Source organism: Ochlerotatus camptorhynchus, unplaced genomic scaffold (assembly GCF_037179485.1).
Source record: "Ochlerotatus camptorhynchus isolate MF236.1 unplaced genomic scaffold, CSIRO-AGI_Acam_v1.1 ptg000292l, whole genome shotgun sequence".
Classification (NCBI taxonomy): domain Eukaryota; kingdom Metazoa; phylum Arthropoda; class Insecta; order Diptera; family Culicidae; genus Ochlerotatus; species Ochlerotatus camptorhynchus.
Window position 1 is genome coordinate 1713639 of NW_027040781.1, and position 23537 is coordinate 1737175.

General features: G+C 40.0%; 1 protein-coding gene across 1 annotated transcript in view; it reads left to right on the forward strand.

The window, feature by feature from the left end:
* ETHR overlaps positions 1-23537 on the forward strand; it is a 315230-nt gene that overhangs the window by 258449 nt on the left and 33244 nt on the right. The window lies entirely within an intron of this gene.

Genomic DNA, 23537 nt, shown 5'->3' on the forward strand with positions numbered 1-23537 from the left:
GTTCGACAATGTCTGGCATGATGGTCTAGTGTACAAGCTGCATCGATACAACTTTCCGAACTACCTCGTGAAGATCATCAAAAACTACTTGTCGGGCAGATCATTCCAGGTCTACTTGAACAATGTCTCCTCTGATACGTTCAACGTTGATGCAGGGGTCCCTCAAGGTAGCCTGCTTGGGCCTATCCTATTCAACATTTTCACGTCAGACGTTCCTCCCCTGCCGGGTGGTGGTATCCTGTCAATGTTCGCAGATGACACCTCCATCATCTATAAGGGTCGAGTGATCCGTGCTCTGGCGAGTAAACTACAATCAGGCCTGGATGTTTTGTCCGACTATTTTAAGAGCTGGAAGATTTGTATCAATGCAGCTAAAACACAAACCATTCTGTTTCCACATTCGTATTCACCTCGGCTTGTTCCGCCTGCTAACGTCAAGATCCATCTTGATAGCACTCCCATTGAATGGTCGAGTGAAGTAGTCTACCTTGGTCTCACCCTCGATAGCAAATTGCTATTCCGATCCCATGTGGACAAGACATCCACCAAGTGTAACATCTTGATCAGGACGCTCTACCCTCTGATAAACACCCTGTCCCTCAAAAACAAGCTTGCTGTCCACAAGCAAATCATTCTGCCGGCTATTGAGTATGGTATGCCAATCTGGGAGAGTTGTGCAAAGTGCCACCACTTAAAGCTTCAGAGGATCCAAAACAAGATCCTCAGAATGATCCTTAACAGTCCACCGCGAACTCGTAATTCTGAGATTCACCACCTGGCCGGTCTTCAAACACTCGAGGAGCGAAAGACTTCCACGCTGGAAAGGTTCAGAGTCGCCTGTCTGCGATCAAACCACCAGATCATTCGTGATTTGGCAACCTAGTTTAAGTAGTTAGGTGCTCAAGTAGGTAGGTTATCAAATTTTTAATTCAAACCAAAACAATCCCACAAAGGGTATCCTGTAAATTAGCGCTAAACGCAATCATCACATTAGAATAACCAATTAACTAGAACAAAGATGAAGAGCCAAAGGCTAACCAATTGAAATGTTAAATCAAATGTTGAAACATAAAACCCAGAAAATAAACGTAAATTTTACTACTGGTATCAGCTCATTTTCGCTTCGGACGGCGTGGTGAGCAATAGTAGCAGTAGGTCGTGGCAAAGGAGGTGCCAATCGTCATCGCAAATTCTTCGAGATAACCACCATCCGTCGTCTGGCTCGCCGTCGCAGTGTCTGACGTATCTCCGGTCTGATCTACGAGGTGTTCGTGGAAAATGAGGTCCGTGATGCTGTCACCTACACTAAACATGCCAAGCGTAAGTGGCCATGGATGTCCTCTTCAATAAAACGGCCCTTTTCAGGGTCATCAAGCTTACATCAGTAAAGAGTTGGAATAGAATTTATCTATGCTTGTTTGTCCATATTCAGAACCACAAGCCCCCAACGACCACACAAACTTGGAAGCAGGGGTGCAAATGATTTTGATTGATTCAGGGTGGCCAGCAAACCGGGAAATCCGGGAATACCGGGAAATATCCGGGAATTTGGAAAGTAACCGGGAAAACCGGGAAAAACCCGTGAATTCTGCAAGAGAACCGGGAAAATAAATTAACCATATCATAGGAACAAATTTTTACATCAGAATTTCAGAATAAACCATTAAAACAGAGTGATCTTTTAGCAAATGAATGTCTTGCTCTATTTGTTGCTCAATTTTCTTCAGTATACCGTCTTAATGTTTTTAGAATTTAATCACTCAGCAATATTGCAAATTGATTTTTGTCGTTTCAATTTCAGATGTAAAGTGCATGGTTCTCTAAAGAAAATATTGAAGATGCTGGAGTTTGGAAACAAATATTTGTAAAAACCGAAACTGAATTATTCTTTTCCGGGGTTTTAATTTTTCGTTGTTCAAAATTCTCATGATGAATTCCAGAATTAACTTGGAATTCTGCTCTGAATTATCTTGAAATTGTTCTGAAATAAACCAGAAAACACTCCGCTTAATAATTACCGTTAAATTCTTTTAGGAATTTTCTTCCAACCCCTTCTAAGAATTTATTGGAATCCTTCATATAATTCCCGTTCCCGCCTATCCGGAGACTTTGATTCCTTTAAAAATCTTTTCAAACATTCCTCTTAACTCTATTCAAAACAAAAGAAATCTTTCGAAAATTAATTTATAAACCCCTTGGAGTATTTTAAAGAATTTCTTTGTAATTATCAGCAAATTTTTTGGAATCAATTTTGTTTGGGTTATGTGATGAATCATTCGCACTAGGGTTGAAATTATTCTCTTGGAATTCTTCTTAAAATTCATCTGTCATGTTCCTCACGATGCCCATACAAATCTCATCAGAACCACGTAGGAATTTTCTGCAATGTTTTATTTTTATTTTCACAATTCTTTTTTAAATCTACTAAAATTACCTAACAGTTTAATTTAGAACTTGCATTATTCTCCAAAGAAATCCTTCCAAATTCATCTAACAATTTCTATGGATTTCATGTAAGAATAATTCTGGAAATCTGCTCTTCTCCTTCGAAAACTGTGTGGGAATCCTTCTCAATATTTGTTTTTAATCAACACTTTGAATTCTTTTAAATTTTACTAAAAATTCCAGGGTTTGTCCGCCAGATTCTACAGATTGCTATGTAATTTGTTACTTACTTGATACTTGATGGGCTACGAATCGCCAGGTTGATTCAACGCCGAACGAAGTACTCTTCTCCATTGGACTCGGTCCTGAGCCAATCGCTTCCAGTCGCCATGAATGTTTAGCGACCTGATGTCCTCCTCAACTACAAATAGCCAACGTGTCCGAGGTCTACCCCGGAGTCGACGACCTCTACCGGGTTCTCGCTGAATATAATATTTGCTTGTCGTTCTTCCGGCATCCGCACTACATGCCCAGCCCACCGTAGTCTGCCGTGTTTTATAAGCTTCACTATATCCGTTCCGTTATACACTTGGTACAACTCGTGATTCATGCGACGCCGCCACATGCCATTCTCCTGTTTACCGCCGAGTATTGTTCGCAGCACCTTACGCTCGAAGACACCAAATGCTCTCCGGTCAGACTCTTTTAACGGGCTACCGGAAGTATCAGCGTCTTATACAGAGCGAATTTCGTTTTCGTTTGCAGGCTACGGGACTTCAGCTGGCTACGTAATCCGTAAAAGGCCCTGTTTGCAGCTGCAATACGTCTCTTCACCTCGCGGGTAACATCATTATCGCATGTCACTAGTGTTCCAAGATACACAAATTCTTCCACTACCTCAAATTGTTCACCATCTAACAACACTACACTACCAACACCACTATTGCTCCCACGCTGTCTACCGGCTACCATGTACTTCGTTTTGGTAGAACTTATCGTGAGCCCAATCCTCGCCGTCTCCCTCTTAAAAGGCACAAACGCCTCTTCCACTGCTCTACGGTCAATTCCGATGATATCGATGTCGTCCGCAAAGGCAAGGAGCATGTACGATCGTGTGATGATGGTACCGTTCCTCTGCACACCAGCTCTCCTAATCGCTCCTTCAAGAGCAATGTTGAACAGTAAGTTTGAAAGTGCATCACCCTGCTTCATTCCATCTAAGGTCACGAACGAGGTCGAAATCTCATCTGCAACCCTTACACTTGATTTCGATCCATCTAGCGTTGCACGAATCAGTCTAATTAGTTTCGCCGGAAAACCATGTTCTAGCATAATCTGCCAAAGCTCATTTCTCTTCACTGAATCGTATGCTGCTTTGAAATCAATAAACAGATGGTGAGTCTGCAAGTTGTACTCCCGGAATTTATCAAGGATTTGACGCAGGGTAAACATTTGATCCGTCGTTGATCGGCCCTCACGAAAACCAGCCTGGTATTCACCGACGAAGGACTCCTCAAGCAGTCTCAATCTGTTAAACAGAACGCGTGACAGTATTTTGTACGCCGAATTCAGAAGAGTTATTCCTCGATAATTGGCGCACTCGAGTCTGTGCCCTTTTTTGAATAATGGGCAAATGAGGCCATCCAACCAGCTAGCAGGCAGTTCTTCGTCCTCCCATATCTTCGTTAGAATACGGTGGATTGCTTGATGCAGCTGCTCACTTCCGTGTTTGAAAAGTTCGGCCGGGAGCTCGTCCTTCCCAGCAGCCTTATTGTTTTTCAGCTCACGTATTGCCTTTTTAACCTCGTCTAGCGTTGGAGGCTCCACAGCTTGATCGTCGTCTGCGATGTTTACTCTGTTCCTCGATACTCCCTCACTCTCTCCATTCAACAATGTCTCAAAATGTTCTTTCCACCTGGCAGCCACCATTGTTTTATCTGTCAGCAAATTCCCCTCAAGGTCATTGCACATGGCGGGAGATGGCTGCTCCGCACACCATTGACAGTCGCGTAGAACCTTCGCATATCGTTCTGTTCCATACTTTCTTGCGCCTCAGCAATCACGCGTTCTTCGTATTGCCTTTTCTTTCTGCGGTGGGTTCGTTTCTCAGCTGCCCTTGCTACCTTGTACCGCTCTCTGTTCAGCCGGGTACCAGACACTAACATCCGGCTTCTGGCAACGTTCTTCTCATCCGTCAACCTCTGGCACTCCTCATCAAACCAGCCATTACGTGGTCGTCTTTGAGCTGTACCTATCACTTCTTGTGCTGTTGTGTTCACCGCTCCGTGGATTGTGTTCCACAGATTGTTGAGGTCCTCGTTCACGTTGATTTCGCTAATCCGCTCATCAAGCTTCTGGCGGTACTCTGCAGCAACACTTTCTACTGACAAGCGATGGATATTGAAACGCATCGATCTCCGGTTCGTTGAATTCGTAACGGTCGATAGACGCGCCCGAATTTTGCAGACAACAAGATAATGATCTGAGTCAATGTTAGGCCCCCTAAAAGTCCTTACATCAATGACATCTGAGAAGTGCCGGCCATCCACCAACATGTGATCGATCTGGGTGCAAGTTTCGCCATTTGGGTGTCTCCAGGTGTGCTTTCGGATATTCTTGCGTGCAAAGTAGGTGCTACTGATGGCCATACCTCTAGCAGCGGCGAAGTTTATCAGTTTCAGGCCGTTATCATTGGTTACTGTATGTAGGCTCTCTGTACCAATGATTGGACGAAAGAAATCTTCCCTCCCGACCTGCGCATTTGCATCTCCGATTACAATCTTCACGTCGTGTTTTGGGCACTCATCATAAGTTTTATCGAGACTGTCATAAAACGCGTCCTTCACGTCATCGGATTTATCGTTGGTTGGCGCATAGATGTTGATCAGGCTGTAGTTGAAGAATTTGCCCCGAATCCTTAATACACAGATGCGGTCGCTTACCGGTCTCCACCGCATAACACGCTTCATCTGCTTCCCGATCACTATGAACCCTACTCCATGTTCTGCCCTATCGCCACCGCTGTGATAGATATGATACTTGAAGGAAGTGTTGGCGATGGGATCCACCGCCCGGAATTCACGTTCTCCGGATCTAGGCCACCGTACTTCCTGAATAGCAGCTACGCTCACATTCACTTTTTGCAGTTCACGAGCCAAAAAGCCCGCTCGTCCAGGTTCATTTAAGGTTCTGACATTCCAAGTACCGAGTTTCCATTCATTGTCCTTATTTCGTTGCCGGGTCGGTTGCCGAAAATTCCGTTCGTTGTTTTCTCTTTCTTCGTTTTTCTGAGTAATGTTGGGGGTTTCAGTATGCTACCTTACCGGGGTCGCGATACCTACATCATGTTGGTGGGGCTGCCACCTTAGGTGTAGCTGACGTGATACAGCATTTCTTATTCAGCCGCTCGCTCCGAGACATACGCTGTTTGAGCCGCACCTCCATGGTGAACAGACGCTCGAGGGTCGCACCTCCTCACTTTGCTATCACCACGATCCGGATCCATGTTTTTATCGTGGTGACATTGCCCAGGCTACGCTACCAGCATCTTTTGCTGGCGGTCTTTGTCATCGGCTGACCCGTGGAAGCGTGAGGTAGGAACTTGTGAGGACCAGAGCTGTTGGGACAACACTCCTTCCAGTTTGTCGACTCACCATTTGTTATTACCCTTAAAATGCTTCCAAGTCTCAGAGCGTGACAATTATGACTCCACGACTCATAAGTATGATGTTACATTTTAATTATTGTTTCTCCAAATCTTGCATCACGAAGCATGTTATTAATCACAAATTTTGAAGAAAAGTTCTAGTTTCAGACTCTACACAAATTTCAAAGCTCCAGAATCTTGGGAATCTTCTTAAATCACATTTTTTTTATCCTATCAGTAAATTTTGTTTTTTTTTTGTTGCATATTAACAACCGGGAATTTTTAAGATTTGAACCGGAAAAACCGGGAAAAAACCTGGATTCTCAAAATGAAAATTCACTGGCCACCCTGTTGATTCTCGTAATCAACTTTCTTTTTGAAAAAGATTACTACAAATTTGGATCGCCTACAATTCAAAAACGGGAAAGAGTTGTGATAATAGATATTTCAGGCATAACATTTGATAACGGCACAAAAGCATTTGTAAACAAACCTTCTTAGGCCCTTTACACGCGAACCAAAGTACGCCCACGCAAACCAACAACATCATCGCATAGGGGCAACTATCACCTTTCCGTAAGTGGTATTGGTTTGCGTGGGCGTACTTTAGTTCACGTGTAAAGGGCCTTAGAATGTTTGTTTACAAATGCTTTTGCGCCGTTATCAAATGTTATGCCTGATTTGATCAATTAAAAGAACTTAATGCTCTTCACATTTATTCCGTCCATTAGCGGTCCTACGTCAAGCTTCCGTTTGTGCCCCTAGGCACAGACCCTTCTACTTTTTTTGCTGTGTGGGGTGTAATTTTCAAATCATGTCATATAAATCCGTCGTCCTAGATTTAAATAGAATTCTCTCTACAACGAATTATTACTCCTATTTTGAATATAATCGTCAAATGATGATCATCTACAATTGTCAACCTCAACCTGTAACAAACCCTCACCAACGGAACGGTTTCATTCCATGATTAGGGCAACCCCATCACCATTCCCATCATCATTGGAAAAGGCAGTAGGTAGGTATAGTGGATCGTATTTGTGTTGACGTCGCCGGCCGACTCGTGAGTTCGCATTGTAAAACGTCGATGCTCGTCGGGAAAAATTGCACGTGGGATCCCGCGGACGGTAGGGTGAATGAATGGCAATAATAATAATAATCATAACATGTGCCATTGAAAGATGCGTGATCAACCGGAAGATGATCGTTTATCGTTTGCTCTAAAATGGGTCGAAGGGCTCGATTAGTCCTATCTCGGATAGTTTTTGAAGAAGAAACAGTGAAGCGAGGTGAATTCGAAAGCGAGAAACAAAGGCACTTTTGGCGAAGGTACTGATTGAGGGCACATCTGATATGTATTTAAAATACGAGTGAAACGAGTGTATGTCGATCTCACAACGCGGGGGGACACTCATCCCTTCGAGCGCTCGTAGGAATCAGATATCCAGTCAGACGTAAAATTGATGCTGATAGCTTCGTGATATTAGTTTTCGATTGTTTAATCGTTTATCGTAATTTTCCATGGTGCCCGCGTGATGCTCCTCTTTCTCTCTCTCTCTTTATGGCGGACGGCGTTGGCCAAGGGGTGCGAAAGTCCTTGACCGGATTGATAATGGCGCATCAACAGCAATGTCGACGAATCGAATGTGTGAAGCGTGTATGTACTGAGTGAAACGGATGACACGTGTGCGCGCTCACACGATTGAAGGATGGTTCGGTACATTTGAATCGTATTTGAATAAGTGTTTACCATTGTTGAAGAATTCTGAAAACTGACCATCCCACCGTGGAATCCTAACGGAAAATCTGCTCCGTCAGCAACTTGGAAATCAATCCTTTTCTTCGATGCCACCGGAAAAGGATTTCCATCATCGTTTGTCTTCTTTCCGTGCTTGTGTATCAATATGCTTTTCCTCGCCCTTCTCGAGGATGTCTCAAACTGGTGTCTATCATCTTACAGCGAGCTATCGTGGGAAAGGCCAACCCTAACACGAAGCCCCCATTTGACGCTGTGTAACTTTTCGTCGCTGCTTATACTAACTAACTTTTAATGTCCTAATCACTCTGTAGTATGTATCGCAAAACTAATATCGCTTTTATACGATCATGTAACCCTTCGCTCTCTCTATATATATATATTATATCACCAGCACCAGCATTTGGTTTGACCCAAATCTTATCCAATCGGAAACGTGCAATGCCTACGGGCCGTATATCCTCGTGTGGTGTCCATCAGTACAATCTTTGAAAAGTAAATTGATTTTCTCGTCCGGATGACGTATGTCATCGTACGCAAAGACAGTTCAGTCGACAAGCCACTATTCTGTTTAACGAAATCTAATGTTGTTTGGCCGGCTTTTCCCCTCCCTTTGCGATGAGTGTCTGCGTTGTTTTTATTTGTTGAGGTCATCTGAATAAGAAGAAGAAAGAAAGCATAAAACCCGGAAAAATACTAACCCAACTAAACCCAGCTCTTTTGGCGTAACGCTAACGGTGTTTGCAAACAATGTACACACATACACATGCAATAACGATGGAAACCACCCCATGTTTGACGATGAATGATGAGAGGTATGATCGAAAAAAAAAAACTGTCGTTGACTAGACTAGACGCAAATAATTAAATTACGGAGAAATTACGGTTGAACAAATTTTAAACCGGCACATCGAGGAACGATTCCAGCAAGCAAATTCCCTCGTCAAATTGGAGCTGTTTTTGGGTTTCCAGCTTCCTTAATGTCAAGTCGTAATTCCAGAGCGAGTTTAGATTAGGGCAAAACTGCTTTTGGCTGATTTATCACATTTTTAAACTCACACTCGCAAACAAACGTTATACCAAGTGGTAGAGGAATCACTCCTCTTCCGGATTGTGATACAGTCAGTTTGTCAGTGTGAGTTTTAATTCGGAAGCAAAAGACGATTGAAGTTTTTTTTGTATTCAAAATCAAATTCGTCCTAAATAAAAATCACTCCGGAATTCCTAATGGAGGTTCAGAAGAAAATTCGGAAATTCCATCAGGGGAAAACTTTAATGGCTTCGATGGAGGGTTTAACGAATCAGATCTCTTAACACACCGAACACGATGCGTCCGGTAAAATGTGTAACGGCGAAATGGCAATGTTTGAAAAATCATTATTCTGCAATTTATCGATGGATTTTAAAGCTATTGGTACCGAATTAGTTGGTGATAATACATTTGAAATTCGTCAATAAATGGCTGAGTTATGATTTTGCAAACATTTCAAGTTTGCCGTTACACATTTAACCGGAGGCATCGTGTTCGGAGTGTTAAGTATTGGCATGCTTATGTGCTAGCAGGGACATAGTGAATGGGTGGCGATAATGTCCCCCACAAAGATCGACAAGCCAAAGGGGCGTATTCAGAGAGTTTCTACTTAGAAAATTTTCCACGAAATTCATTCCATTGCCATTAAATTTTAATTCATTGGCATATACAAAGGGGTCATAGTCATAGGAGTAAGTCGCGTTCTTCCCCACTAATTAAGTATCGACATTAATTTTAAGAATATTGAACAAATATTTAAGTAGACCACCATTTCATTACAAAAAAAATATTTTGGGGTTCTCAGAATTTCGTAAAAATTGATAACTTTGCTCCTTATCGCAAAATATTAGACCCGTATTTTATTTTATTTTGTCATACGGGTGACCATTTCCATGTCAGAATTGAGCACAAATCAGTTTTCTTCGATTTTCTTCGATTTATTTAAAAAATGTCTTATTTTTTAAATTCATAGCACAAAAATTATCCAATCCGCGACTAAAAAGATTATCTCGGCTGCCAAACGGTTTCAGTCAACATGTTTTACATATTCTTAAACTCTGCTGAATCGATTGGTGGTGGTCTCATTGACCGGAGACTTTTGCCTACCGAGATAGTGGGCCATACCAGAGTTCCCGGTAAAGCGGGAAATGCGACTATCTATCGACATCGTTTTGCATCTTACTTTACGTATAATACTTGAAATTGATAGTACTAAATATATATGGTGTATTGATGGGTATAGGCCCACGGTGATGGCCATTCCACTTTTTCGCTTATGTCCATTTCCAAGGGATACTGTATCTTCCCAAATATACGCTCTTCCAAAAAGATTGGTGCCCGACAAACCTTCACTGGATGGCACTGGCTGGCACTGGCTGAACCTTCATTTCAAACGGAATCTCCGCTAGCACCCCTTTAATTTTTGAGAATGCCACCTTTTGAGACCCTTCAAATGATCCAATATCAAATCCAACCCCAAAGACTTTCAACTGTTTCGCGGTACTATCTCTCAATAAGTTGCGCTGTTCATGTTCAATAATGTAAAACATTGCGTTGATTTTGATCGGACCCGCTTGAATTCCGGCTGTGAACTTACTTTGTAGCGTAGGCAAGCAGCTTCCTGCCCGGTTTCGCCGATCTCAATTCCAGCTTTTTCAACCCGTTCCCACGTAGCCTTGTCAATCAGATTATCATCCGCATCAGAATCTATTTTCATTGGGATTTTTCTCCACCCACGATGAACTCAAACGTGTCTTTTCTCATTGGCCCTTTTAAGGTGATTCCTTGTAGAGTCCACAAATTTCCATTTCATGAATACTGCAGTACAGCAAACGTGAAGAAACAGTTTCAATGTGGTATGTTTCGAGGAAGCTGATATTTATGCACTTAAAGTTAAAGAGGTCTCGAGAATAAGGATCTCACAGCGAAACACCTTAATGCACCACCAATGTAGAGTGCGCCAGGCGAGTACGAGAGGCAACGTCAACGAGACAGTTTGTTTACTCTTGAATAAGTATTTTTCACAAAACAAAATAAGCATTTTTCATTGAACATCTTGCCTATTTCCATCAGTAATTGTCTTGGTTTACGATTTTCCACAGATCTGAACTGATTTGCACCTAAACTATTCACACACAAGAAATCTGGAAGATCATAACCACTAAGGCACTATTCTAATTTTCCAATTTTCACAATAAAATCATTCAGTGTTCACTCGGCTGTCGTAAAAAGCAGGCCACTCTCGATGTGTGCTACGCGATCGTCTGTTTTCTCGGCAGCAACCATTGTGTGGTCCTCCTCATTGTTCTTCATCAGCAGTTCTTTCGGTCGATGCGTCGTCGACTTTGGAAAGCAACCGTTTCGTGATGAGTGTGTGAGTGCTGACCACGTTTTGCGTCCATTGTTGCAATGGACGCGCTCTGACCCTCGTTGGCGTACAACAATTTGCCATACAATGAAACTACTCGAAGCGGCTCCAGTTCTGATGGAGGAGGCTTTTTGGATAGCGGAAGATAAAGTATTTATTGTGTTGTACCTTTTGACTATAGTTTTAAGATGTATTGTAAAGTGACCAAGAATCCTCGGCTCTGTAAAGTTAATTCGGTTGAGCCTTATCAAATAAATTAATAAACAAAAAAAAAAAACAATAAAATCATTGCCGAACTCTAGCAGGATCCTTGCAAAAATGATACAGAATTAAATTTTTCAACTGTAGATCATGTTTTGGAGCATCACAGGTGAATCAATTTATTAGGAAAAGTGAAAAAGTGTTCCGCTTCCTATGACTCACGGCAAAAATTTCAGCTCACAACACTCTTTTTGACGTTTTCCTATCCACCGCCAGAGGTTGAATCGATTGCTTACTTTCTATTAAAAATTCGTATAGCGAAATTTTTTTTTCTTCTTTAGATTCCGCTTCTTCGTCACCCGGCTTCGGCTTAGACATAGTGCCCGATTTTAGTTAAAATCAAACTCAATGAACCATACAGGAAGCTCCTCCAAGCTTATCGTGGCAACAAACAACATTTAACGACAAACGGCTTGCCTTGAAAAAGGCCACAATAAACGGCCGAAACGTCGGGAAATGCAAAACTAACGGTTTTGATTACCCTAGACTGAGAAATCCATATAAAAGAAATCTTCTGAAAGTCTCTGTTACGCTTGAGCATAACGCCTACTCTACATTAGTGAGTAGTAGGATGGGTCATCATGATCATTTTTTCAGAACAATGTTTTTTTGGTTCCATTCGGGGTCCCAAACAACTATGCAAAATTTGGGGACGATTGGTTGTAACCCGGCTTTCCGCATTGCGTTTGAAATTTGTATGGAGATTAGCATGGGAAAACCTACTTTTTTGCATCTTTATTACTAGGGACCACAATTGTGCACCACGCATCTAAATACGTTAAAGTATAGCCCAGAAAGTGCCTAACAACTTTGCTGAAGAATATATTGCTCTAGAATGCCCCTAAAAAAGTTATAGCTGTTCAAAGACCAATGTTTCGAATTAAATGCCAAAAATCCCGTTTTCTGCCAACACTGCCGGTGTACCAAAAAAATCAGACTCCAAACTGAAATAATTTCGAAGCTGATTATTTTATCGGTTTGGTATGTTCAGATGAAATATTCAAAAACAATAGATCTATCTCATATGCGTAGACGGAGGGAGTGGGGGAGGTGGGGGGTGGTGTCACTCATATGAATAGAAGTAAAGTTTCAAACTGAAATAACTTCGGTGTTTCTGATCTTGTCAAGTTGGTATGTTCAAATGAATTATTCAAAAACATTTTTTTCAATTTGATTACCTCTCACCCCAGCAGGCCTGGGTTCAATCCCAGTCGGCGCCGCCGGGATGTTCTGAGGCATAACATCTCTGATCACGCCTTCCTTCGGATGGGAAGTAAAGCCGTTGGTCCCCGGTTCATGAGTTGATGGGTCGATAGGTAGGGTCCAGGTGTAGGAGCTGCCTTCCTGGCACGTCGGTAGCATTGGTGCTCAGCACGGAAAACAAGATCGACGGAAAAAACAAACCAAAGGAAAAAAAATCAATATCATAGGCGTATTAAGAGATGAGGGGGGGGGGGACTTCAACTGAAATAACTTCGGTGTTTCTGATCTTGTCAAGTTGGTATGTTCAGATGTATTCAAAAACATGTGCTACATTTAATAGGCGTAGTTAGATATGGGGGCTTACTGTATCCTCTCCGCCCCTCACTTATATCAATGAAAGTAAACATAAAGACTAAAATAACTTCGGAGTTTCCCATCTCTCGAGTTGTTTTGATGGGTTATTCAAAAACATTTGCTCAATCTCATAAGAGCAGTTTGAAAGCGAGTACCCCCATTTCCTTCCCTACTCTTTTGGTGCAATATACAATGTCAGATATATTCACACAAATGTCATTGGATTGTAATGATTATATTTCATTTTAATATAATCCACGATTTCTCAAGGTACTCTTTTCGATACTTTTCTATCCGCTGAAGCAAATATTGCTGTTCAACTAGGTCTCGGGTGAATTTTTTGATAAGTCAAAAATTAGTTTCACACCTCATTCAACCATATCGTTGACAATCATCGAGGAAGCAACTCGTTGTATCGCATTGAAATAAACTGCACTCCACTCGTTTGCCGGTTTTTTCATGAAGCCGGTCGAAATTTCGAAAAGGAATCAGCACTGTATGACGTTTGACTTGGGAGCCCAACTGAAAAGTAGCCCACTTAAAGTTATCCCAGCATGCGAAATCCTCTCTGTGTTTTCTATATGCGGGTGGCCCGAATGGCAGTTTAGTACTTCAAATAAAAGCTTTATATAGAAATAATATAACAGTTTGACTTATAATTCAAACAGCATCTCCTCACTAGCAAATGCACGGACAAGTGGATATTAAATATTTACACTACAACTATTTTCGTTTTAAAATTACTTATATACCCCCCCCCCCTCGCTCTCTAACTACGCTTATGAGATTGAGCAAATGTTTTTGAAGAATTCATCCTGGACATACCAAATCGATAAGATAACACCCAACCGGGGGATGTAAGATTTGCTTACAATTCTGTGTGATTCATCATCACAGGATGTTAGTGGAGACCGCATGAACAGAGGATGTTATGAATCGAGCTACGGTCCAATGCAAGAAAAAGGAGGCAAAGGAGTTCAACAATTTTGGAGAGATTTTGGATGTGGAGAGCTGCTGCTCAAGTATTTGTTTACGAAGCATGCTGTGCTTGTGTTGGTACATCATGGATGCATGTGTATTAGTGACGATTCACATTTACATACGTATTTGTGAGACCCACAAATCGTTTGTATGTGTTAGTGAGCTATCCGCGCACGAGCAGCAGGCTCACCAATACATTTATATCAAACTGTCAAAATATTTGACCCGGCAGAGCGGGTGGTGAAAGACAGCCAGTACACGCTATCTTAAAACTACCCAAATTTGGGTAGAATCCACCAAGATCTGTCAAAACTGAACCTACCCAAAAATGGGTAAACTGTGTTGGGAATTACAAGTTGACAAATGAACATTGTCGACATGAATCCGATCGACGTTGTTAATTTGTCAACTTATCACTCCCAACATAGTTTACCCATTTTTGGGAGATTCAGTTTTGACAGATCTGGGTGGATTCTACCCAAATTTGGGTAGTTTTAAGATAGCGTGTACTGGCTGTCGTTCACCACCCGCTCTGCCGGGTCAAATATTTTGACAGTTTGAGAAATAGCGTGTAAAGCCTCACAGCAAAAGGGAATCTCTTCATCGGGATCACGGTCTCAACAGCAGCAGCAGCAGCAGCTGTTGTATTGTTGTATGCTGACGTAAACAAGAAGGAATCGGACCAGCGGATTGTAGAATCGGAGTGCCCTAATAAACAAATACCATAAACGAACGATAACCCAAATTATGGAACTATTTCACAAAACGGTTCGGATACCCAAATTAAGCAAATTAACCGTAACATTTTTATTAGGGTGGCGGTTCAATTTCTGCACGGATTTTAACCCTCCGTTACTCGCGCTGTTGTACTTTGTACAACCCACAAGAGTTTTCCATTGCCATTTTGTTGCTGAGTTACCAATCGATCTGAAACCAATGAGTATTCTTCAAAAAACTTGTTTTGATCTAAACAAACCAAACTTTGACTACAGTAAACACCTAAAAAATGCGGATAATAGGGAAAATGTAAATGGAATCCGCGTAAACTGTGGCCATACTACATGGTATTTGACTTAATTGGTTACAACATGGAATATATCGAGATCCTGACCAGACAGACAGTTACCATCTCCGACAAAGTTGTTCAGGAGTTCATAGCCTTGTCGCTGGCGGACAGTAGTTCAGAATTTTCTCACTACGTAGCGCTAGAATACATGTGAAATTCTCGCATGTGATATATCTCGAGATCCTGACCAGATAGAAAGTTACTGCCTTTCACAAAGTTTTTCAGGAGTTCAAAGCCTATTGCTTGGTGCTCAATAGTTCAGAATTTGCTCACTACGCGACGCTAGTATACACGTGAAATTCTCGTATAAAATATCTCGAGTTCCCAACCAAATAGAAAGGTACTGTCTTCGGCATAGTTGTTCAGAAGGTCAAGGTTTTTTTCGCAGGTAGACAGTAGTTCAGAGTTTTATCACTTGCGGCGCTACTATACATTTGAAACTCTTGCATATAAAATATCTCTAGATCCTGATCCGATAGAAAGTAAATGTATTCGACAAAGTTTTTATGGAAGTTAAGATCTTTTTGTTGGGTGACAATAGATCAGATTTTTTTCATTATGCGGCGCTAGTATATACGTGCCTTTCTCGCATATTCAATAGCCCGAGATCTTGATCAGCTAGAAAGTTGCTGCCTTCGGCAAAGTTGTTTAGGGGGTCAAGACTTTTTGGATGGTAAACAGTAGTTAAGAATTTTCTCACGACGTGGTGCTAGTACACTTCTCGCAAATGCTTTATCTTGAGATCCTGATCGAATAGAAAGTTACTGTTTGCGATAAAGTTGTTCTGTGTTGTGAATGGCTGTTCAGTCTCGACAAAATCAAAATACTGCTATTTAATTTTTGTCGAGACTGAACAGCCATTCACAACACACATCAATTCCCAGTCGAACCGTTCCATACATATAAAGTTGTTCAGGAGGTCAAGGTCTTTTGGCTGGTGAACAGTAGTTCAGAATTTTCTCACTGCGCTGCGCTAGTATACACGTGCAATGCTCATATATGCTACACCTTTGGTATGCAAAATTTGAAAATGATATTGAGCAATTGGCCTCTTCTTATTTCCATTCAAAATCTTTAAAATGTTCTAAAAAGAACGAAAATTGGACGTTTTTAGGACGTGTCCTTAAACTTATGATCGGGAGTGTACGGTTTTATAATTGTCTCCATTCAACTGAGCAAAAGTGCCTCATTCTCTGAGTTAGTCTCGTTGTCCGTGTATACGTTCTAGACCCTCGATAAGACATTTTGAAATTAGCCTTAAATGAAAGGGAGACTCTAAACATTCAGTTAGTGGAAGTTTCAGCGATATTAATCTTTTAAGATAATGTTTTCCATCAGAGATACGTGTTACCACTAATTTATCAGAGGTATACAAGTGGAATGACTCACCCCAATTTATGTATCCACAAATCTGCATGAAGATCTTCACCAGTAGAAGAAATCCAGATTATATTTGTCTTATACCACTTAGGCTAATGTAAATTGTATTTTTATTTTATAATATTTGATATGCGAGAATTGCCGCCAAATTTAGAGAAATTTCTGAACTACTGTTCATCAGCCAAAATATTTTATCTCCATAACAGCTTTGCCAAATACAGTAAACTTCTAGCTGTTCAGGATCTTGAGATATTATGTATGCGAAGATTTCACGTATATCCTAGCGCCGCGTAGTGATAAAATTCTGTACTGTCGACCAACGAAAAAGTTTTGATCTCCTGGACAACTTTGCCGATGACAGTTTAGCAGGTCTCGAAATAAATCTAATGCGAGAACTGCACGTGTTTACAAGCGCAATGATGTGAAAAAAAAAATGAATTTCTGTCCACCAGCCAAAAGGCCTTGGCTTCCTGAACAACTTTGCCGGAGGCAGTAACATTCAATTTGGTCAGGATCTCGTGATATTTTATATGTGAAAATTTCACGTGTATACTAGCGCCGCTTAGGAAATTCGCAACTATTGTACACCAAGCAATAGGCTTTGACCTTCTGAAGAACTTTGTCGACGACAGAAACTTTCTATCTGGTCAGGATCTCGAAACAAACCACATGCGAGAATTTCACGTGTACTCTAGCGCTACGTAGTTAGAAAATTTTGAACTACTTTTCACTAGCCAAATCTATCTGATCAGAATCTCGAGATATTTTACATGCGAGAATTTCGCGTGTATACTAACGCCACGTAGTGTGAAAATTCTGAACTTTTGTGCACCAAGCAATAGGCATGAACAACTTTTTCGAAGACATTAATTGTCTACCTGTTCAGAATCTCGAGCTATAGCATACGCGAGAATTGTACATGTTTACGCCACGTGGTGAGAAAATTCTGGGCTACTATCCACCAGCCAAAAAGACTTGACCTCCTGAACAAGTTTGCCGAAAACAGTAACTTTCTATCTGCTCAGGATCTCGAGGTATTGTATATGCGGGAATTGCATGTGTATACTAGCACCGAGTAGTGAGAAAATTCTGAACAACTGTCATAACATGTATACGAGCACTACCTATTGAGAAGTTTCTGAACTACTGTTCACCAGCCAAAAGGCTATGATCTCCTGAACAGCTTTGCCTAAGACAGTAACTTTCTATCTGGTCAGGATCTCGAGATATTTTATATGAGAATTTCGCGTGTGTTCTAGCGCTGCGTAGTGAGAAAATTCTGAACTACTGTCCACCAGCCAAAAATACTTGACCCCCTGAACAAGATTGCCGAAGACAGCAACTTTCTATCTGGTCAGGATCTCGAGCTATTGTATATGTGAAAATTGCACGTATATACTAGCGCCACGTAGTGAGAATTTTCTGAACTACTCCACAAACGAAAAGATCTTGAATTCCTGAAAAACATTGCCGAAAACAGTAACGTTCTATCTGGTCAGAATCTCTAGATATTTTATGTGAGAATTTCACGTGTATAATAGCACCATAGAGGTAACTCTAAGACCACTGGGTCCCGAAGAAAATCATTATTATTTTTGGCTCACTCAGTACCAGAACAACGGTCCCAAGCAGTCCCAAGCTATTTCACTCACCCCTGCATGTTCTGCATGAATCCACACACCCCTGATGTTATCTGTCAAACTTTCATAGCGAATCAAAACAAACATAGTGTAGTAATAGAATTTCAACTAGAATAGGGTACGTTAATCGTTTGCTTGGGACCAATAGGCTACTAAAGTGGTGAGCCAATTTAAAATCGTTAGTTTCGTATTGATTGTTGATAGCACCGCGTATTGAGAAAATTTTGAACTATTGTACAACAAGAAATAAAAACATAGGCTTTGATCTCATCAATAACTTTGTCGACGACAGTAACTTTCTATCTGGTCATGATCTCAAGATATATCACATGCGAGAATTTCACATGTATTCTAGCGCTACGTAGTGAGAAAATTCTGAACTACTCTCCATCAGCAAAAAGGTTATGATCTCTAGAACAACTTTGCACAATACAGTAACTTTCTATCTGGTCAGGATCCCGAGATATTCCATGTTGTAACCAATTAAGTCAAATACCACGTTGTACGGACACCGTTTACGCGGTTTCCATTCACATTTTCTCAATTATCTACATATTTTGGGGGTTAACTGTGATAAAATTTTAGCTTTTTTAGTTAAAAACAAGTTTTTTAATGTCGTTTTCGTTTTTGCGGTGTAGCTACACCGGTGCTACACCGCCGAACACCGAAAAAGTTCAGGGTGTATCTATCGGTTGTGCCTTTGTTTACAAACAAATGATGATGAGCTGTCAATGACTCGCGCTTATTGCTGCTTACACTACACCGGTGTAGTGTAGCAAAAACGAAAACGATATAAGAAATACCCGTTGGTTTCTTATCGATTGGTAGCTCGGCTGCAAGATGGCAATGGATAACTCACACAGTTGTACCATAGAAGTAACTCTAAGACCACCCGAAAAAAAATAACAACAAAAATACATTAAAAAACAATGTAACAATAAGACGAAAATTATTGTCTTAACAATGATTTATATTGTTACGTCTACAATAAATTTACCTTGATTTTTGTTGTACAAAACAATAAATTTCATGGTAAATGGAAAATTTACAATAGAAAAGGGGGGTTGTTAAGTATCTTAACAATGAAATTTTCGTGATTTTCCCATATATTTTTTTTCAATAACATTATATATTTTTGTTATTTTACTGTTGGTTGGCGAATTTATTGATTAAAAAAAATAACAGTGTACTTTAGAGTGTATGTGTTGGCTTGACAGATCTACTTTATCGACTTTAAAAATAAATCGAAAAAATAAAACATTGCCCCGGGAAGGGAAGGGGGTGGTATGTCTGTTACGGGTGGTCCTTTTTTTACTGGTTATGGATCGAGATTCGATCCGGAACTTGTGAGAAATGCAGGTTAACTCCTCTGCGCTCGATATCCCTAGGTCACGTCTCCTTGGTGGTTGAGCGTCGTTGATAAGTTAATGCATTCGACTGGAGAGAATCGCCCATGAAATATGCTTCCACCTGAGAGTTCCTTCCTGACATCTTCAAGTGGTGGAATTTTTTATTATTATTGTATGATTATTGACTGCACGGAAAAGGTCTCCATTAAGCTTTAGAGAGGGTCTAGGATAAGATATGAGCGGACGCGGACTGCCTGGTTTTGAGCCAAACGAACTGTCAAAGCCAGAGCCATACGAGCAGCGCCTATCTTAATTACATTGGCAGCGTTGCTGACCCTCTCATAGTCTGCATGCTTCAATCAGATTTATTTTTATTGTTCGTGAAGTAACCCACAATGAAAATACACCAATATTTAATGTAACAACAATTTTTATTGTAATAGAGTTGTTCATTATTGTTCATGATCGAATCATGTTAACAATAAAACAAATGAAAATACGATAAAAATCATTGTAACAATATTTTATTATGTACATTCATTGTACAGCTAGGTAGCAGTTTTGCCGTTTTCGGAAGAGTACAACATTATAACAATCATTTTTATTGTCGACAATAAATATTAATGTTAAAGCATTGTTTCCACTGAAAATTTCACTGTAATTTTTTTTTCGGGCACTGGGTCCCGAAGAAAATCATTATTATTTTTGGCTCACTCAGTACCAGAACAACGGTCCCAAGCAGTCCCAAGCTATTTCACTCACCCCTGCATGTTCTGCATGAATCCACACACCCCTGATGTTATCTGTCAAACTTTCATAGCGAATCAAAACAAACATAGTGTAGTAATAGAATTTCAACTAGAATAGGGTACGTTAATCGTTTATTTGGGACCAATAGGCTACTAAAGTGGTGAGCCAATTTAAAATCGTTAGTTTCGTATTGATTGTTGGTTGTACCAACAATCAATACGAAACTAACGATTTTAAATTGGCTCACCACTTTAGTAGCCTATTGGTCCCAAGCAAACGATTAACGTACCCTATTCTAGTTGAAATTCTATTACTACACTATGTTTGTTTTGATTCGCTATGAAAGTTTGACAGATAACATCAGGGGTGTGTGGATTCATGCAGAACATGCAGGGGTGAGTGAAATAGCTTGGGACTGCTTGGGACCGTTGTTCTGGTACTGAGTGAGCCAAAAATAATAATGATTTTCTTCGGGACCCAGTGGTCTTAGAGTTACCTCTATGGTTGTACTACCGTTGTACTGCTTTAAGCTAGTACCACAAATTGTACGTTTAGAGGTACTAGATTAAAAAAGTACAACGGTATTAATTTGTATGTCTGTCTGTGGTATAACGGAGGGTTAAGAACCATTTACTTTACCGAGGTCAGATGTGAAATTAAATCTGAAAAACGGAAGGAATATGACTTGTTTTTTCAACAGACTGTACGGTGAATAGTTTTCCGTTCTGTAACTTGCAGGCAATAGCAATCAATTAGCAAGCTGATTGGTGGATTTTTTTATCCCGCATCCAAAATAATGACACGCTTGTGCGGGTGGTGAAGAGGTGCCAGAGTCAAGCCGATGACGAAATGCCGACGCGCTCACCGACTCAAAGACCGACCGGAGTACCTAAAAATCCAGATTGATTTTAGGTTCAACTGATTGACATATCGTTTATTTCCGTGTAGCTTACAGGTATATCAATAATCTGAAGTTTCACTCAAAAGTATACCTACTCTGCTCATTGTTACCTACCTAATTGATACCTATCAGACACTATAAAACATTGAATTTAATGATGATCATCACAGTTTGTTTTGAACTATAATCTGGAATGGTCCAAGTGCAATTTGACCTAAAAGTCGTTATAAGCTATAGAAAATTCTACGAGATTTTTTATTACTAGTTCATATTAGCAGTTATCATTCATGATGTTTTTTCCGTGCTCAGTTTGTGATGATGTTTATGTTGAAAAGTTGATGCTTATCAGGCATTTAAGAACTCATATTGGTTTAAAAGTGTTTAAGTGTCCTTGTTCGGCACAATTTGATAAGCTTGATCGATTGACGCGGCATTTTAGAGCATGTAGAACAGTGAATAAAAATAGTGAAAGTGAAGTGAGCGAAGAACAAGACGGAGGCAAGAGTGCCGGTGAAAATCAGGATAATGCTGAACATTTCGGAGAACCTGTGGCTGACGAAAGTACGGATTCTGATACAGAGGAGAGCAGTGTAAGAAGTAACCACTTAGATGATAGTTTTTTAAATCTTTTGCTAAAATTACTGTCTGACAGTGTCTTAAGCCGAAAAAAGGCAGTAAATTTCATTCAGGAACTGAATTGTTTTGCCAAAAATTTATTACAAAACGTAGAATCGAAGATAAAACCATTTGTACAACCAGAAAAATTAGGAAACTTTAGCGATGCTTTCAAAAGCTACGAAAGTCAATTTTCATTAAACTCTGAGCATAAAATTCAAGCATATTTGCGTAGTAATGGGTTATTTCAAGATCCCGAAGAAGACATCATAGAAAATCCATTAGTACCAATCACTCAGCATGGCGAGCGTATACTAGGGCACAAAAAATGTAAAGTTATAATGCCATGCCTTAAATTTACTTTGAAACAGTATTTTGAAAGAGATAATCTTCTTAAATTGATATTAAACTATATGGATGAATTGAGACACGATAATTCTGGAATTATACGTAATTATATTCAAGCCCAAGCATGGAAAGAAAAGATATCAAAATTAGACCCTGCCAAAATTTACATACCTATGTTTTTATACAACGATGACTTTGAACCTGATAACGCGTTAGGGGCCCATAAAGGTAAAAATTCTCAATGTGCTTTTTATTTTTCATGTCCAGTTCTGCCTTGCCGCATAAGATCTAAATTGACTAGTTTAATTCCAGTTATGTTCATAAATTCTAAATTAAAAAAAGTAAGAGCTAGTAGGATTTTCAATCTTTTCATTCAAAGGCTAATTCATATTCAAAACACAGGTATTGAGATTAAAATGGGGAAAGATACAAATGTCCGTTATGTCAAAGTTTTTCCAATAATCTCCATGTTTACTGGTGATAATTTGTCGCTGAATTTTATTGGTGGATTCACAATGAGCTTCAATTCTAGTCATTATTGCAGGGCATGTTTTTCTTCCCGAGAAGATATGCGAAGCATGACCGTAGAAAATGAACTAACACTGCGAGATCAAAATAATTATTTAGCTGACTTAGAAAAGAATGACGTGAATGAAACTGGAATGAAATTTAGGTGCCCTTTTATAGACATTCCATCTTTCAATGTTATTGATTCTTTGAATTTTGATCCTATGCATGATTTTGGAGAAGGAATATGTCCTTACGTTGTTGCGCTAGTATTGTCAAGGCTTCTTCAGGATATGGCATCAGAAAGCTTAACGTTAAATGTAATAAATTTCCGCAAGAATCTTTTCGATTATGGAATGTACAAGATTAGCAACATACCAGAGGATATCACACAACAGCAACTTAATACTAAATGCTTAAAAATGTCGTCTTGCGAAATATTTTCCTTTGTTGACTTCTTACCTTTAATGATTGGTGATTTAATTCCAGAAGATAATGTAGTTTGGGAGTATTTTTTACAGCTCAGGCGCATTATACATATTTGCTTCAAACCATCATTTACATTTCATGAAGTTGAAAATTTGAAACATATTATAAAGCTTCATCATGAAAAATTCCATGAATTATTCCAAGAGCCTTTTAAACCAAAAATGCATTTTTTAGTCCACTATCCTTCAGCCATCCTGAAAAATGGACCTTTGGAATATACCGATGGTAGAAGAGGAGAAAGTAAGAATCGAGATGTAAAACAATATGCCAGATCCACTTTCAATAGAAAAAATTTAAGTCAATCCATAGCTACCAAAGAAATATACAAGAACTCCAAAAACTCTAAAATTGTGTACCGAGATCACGAATTTTCATTAATGAGATCAAAGCAAGTTTATCTTAGTCAATTACAGGTTTCTAGCATACCACCTATTTTTTCTGGAAATACAATTTGTCAGTATTCAACTGTAGGAACGTACGATGATATCAAATTCACTACTAGAACTTG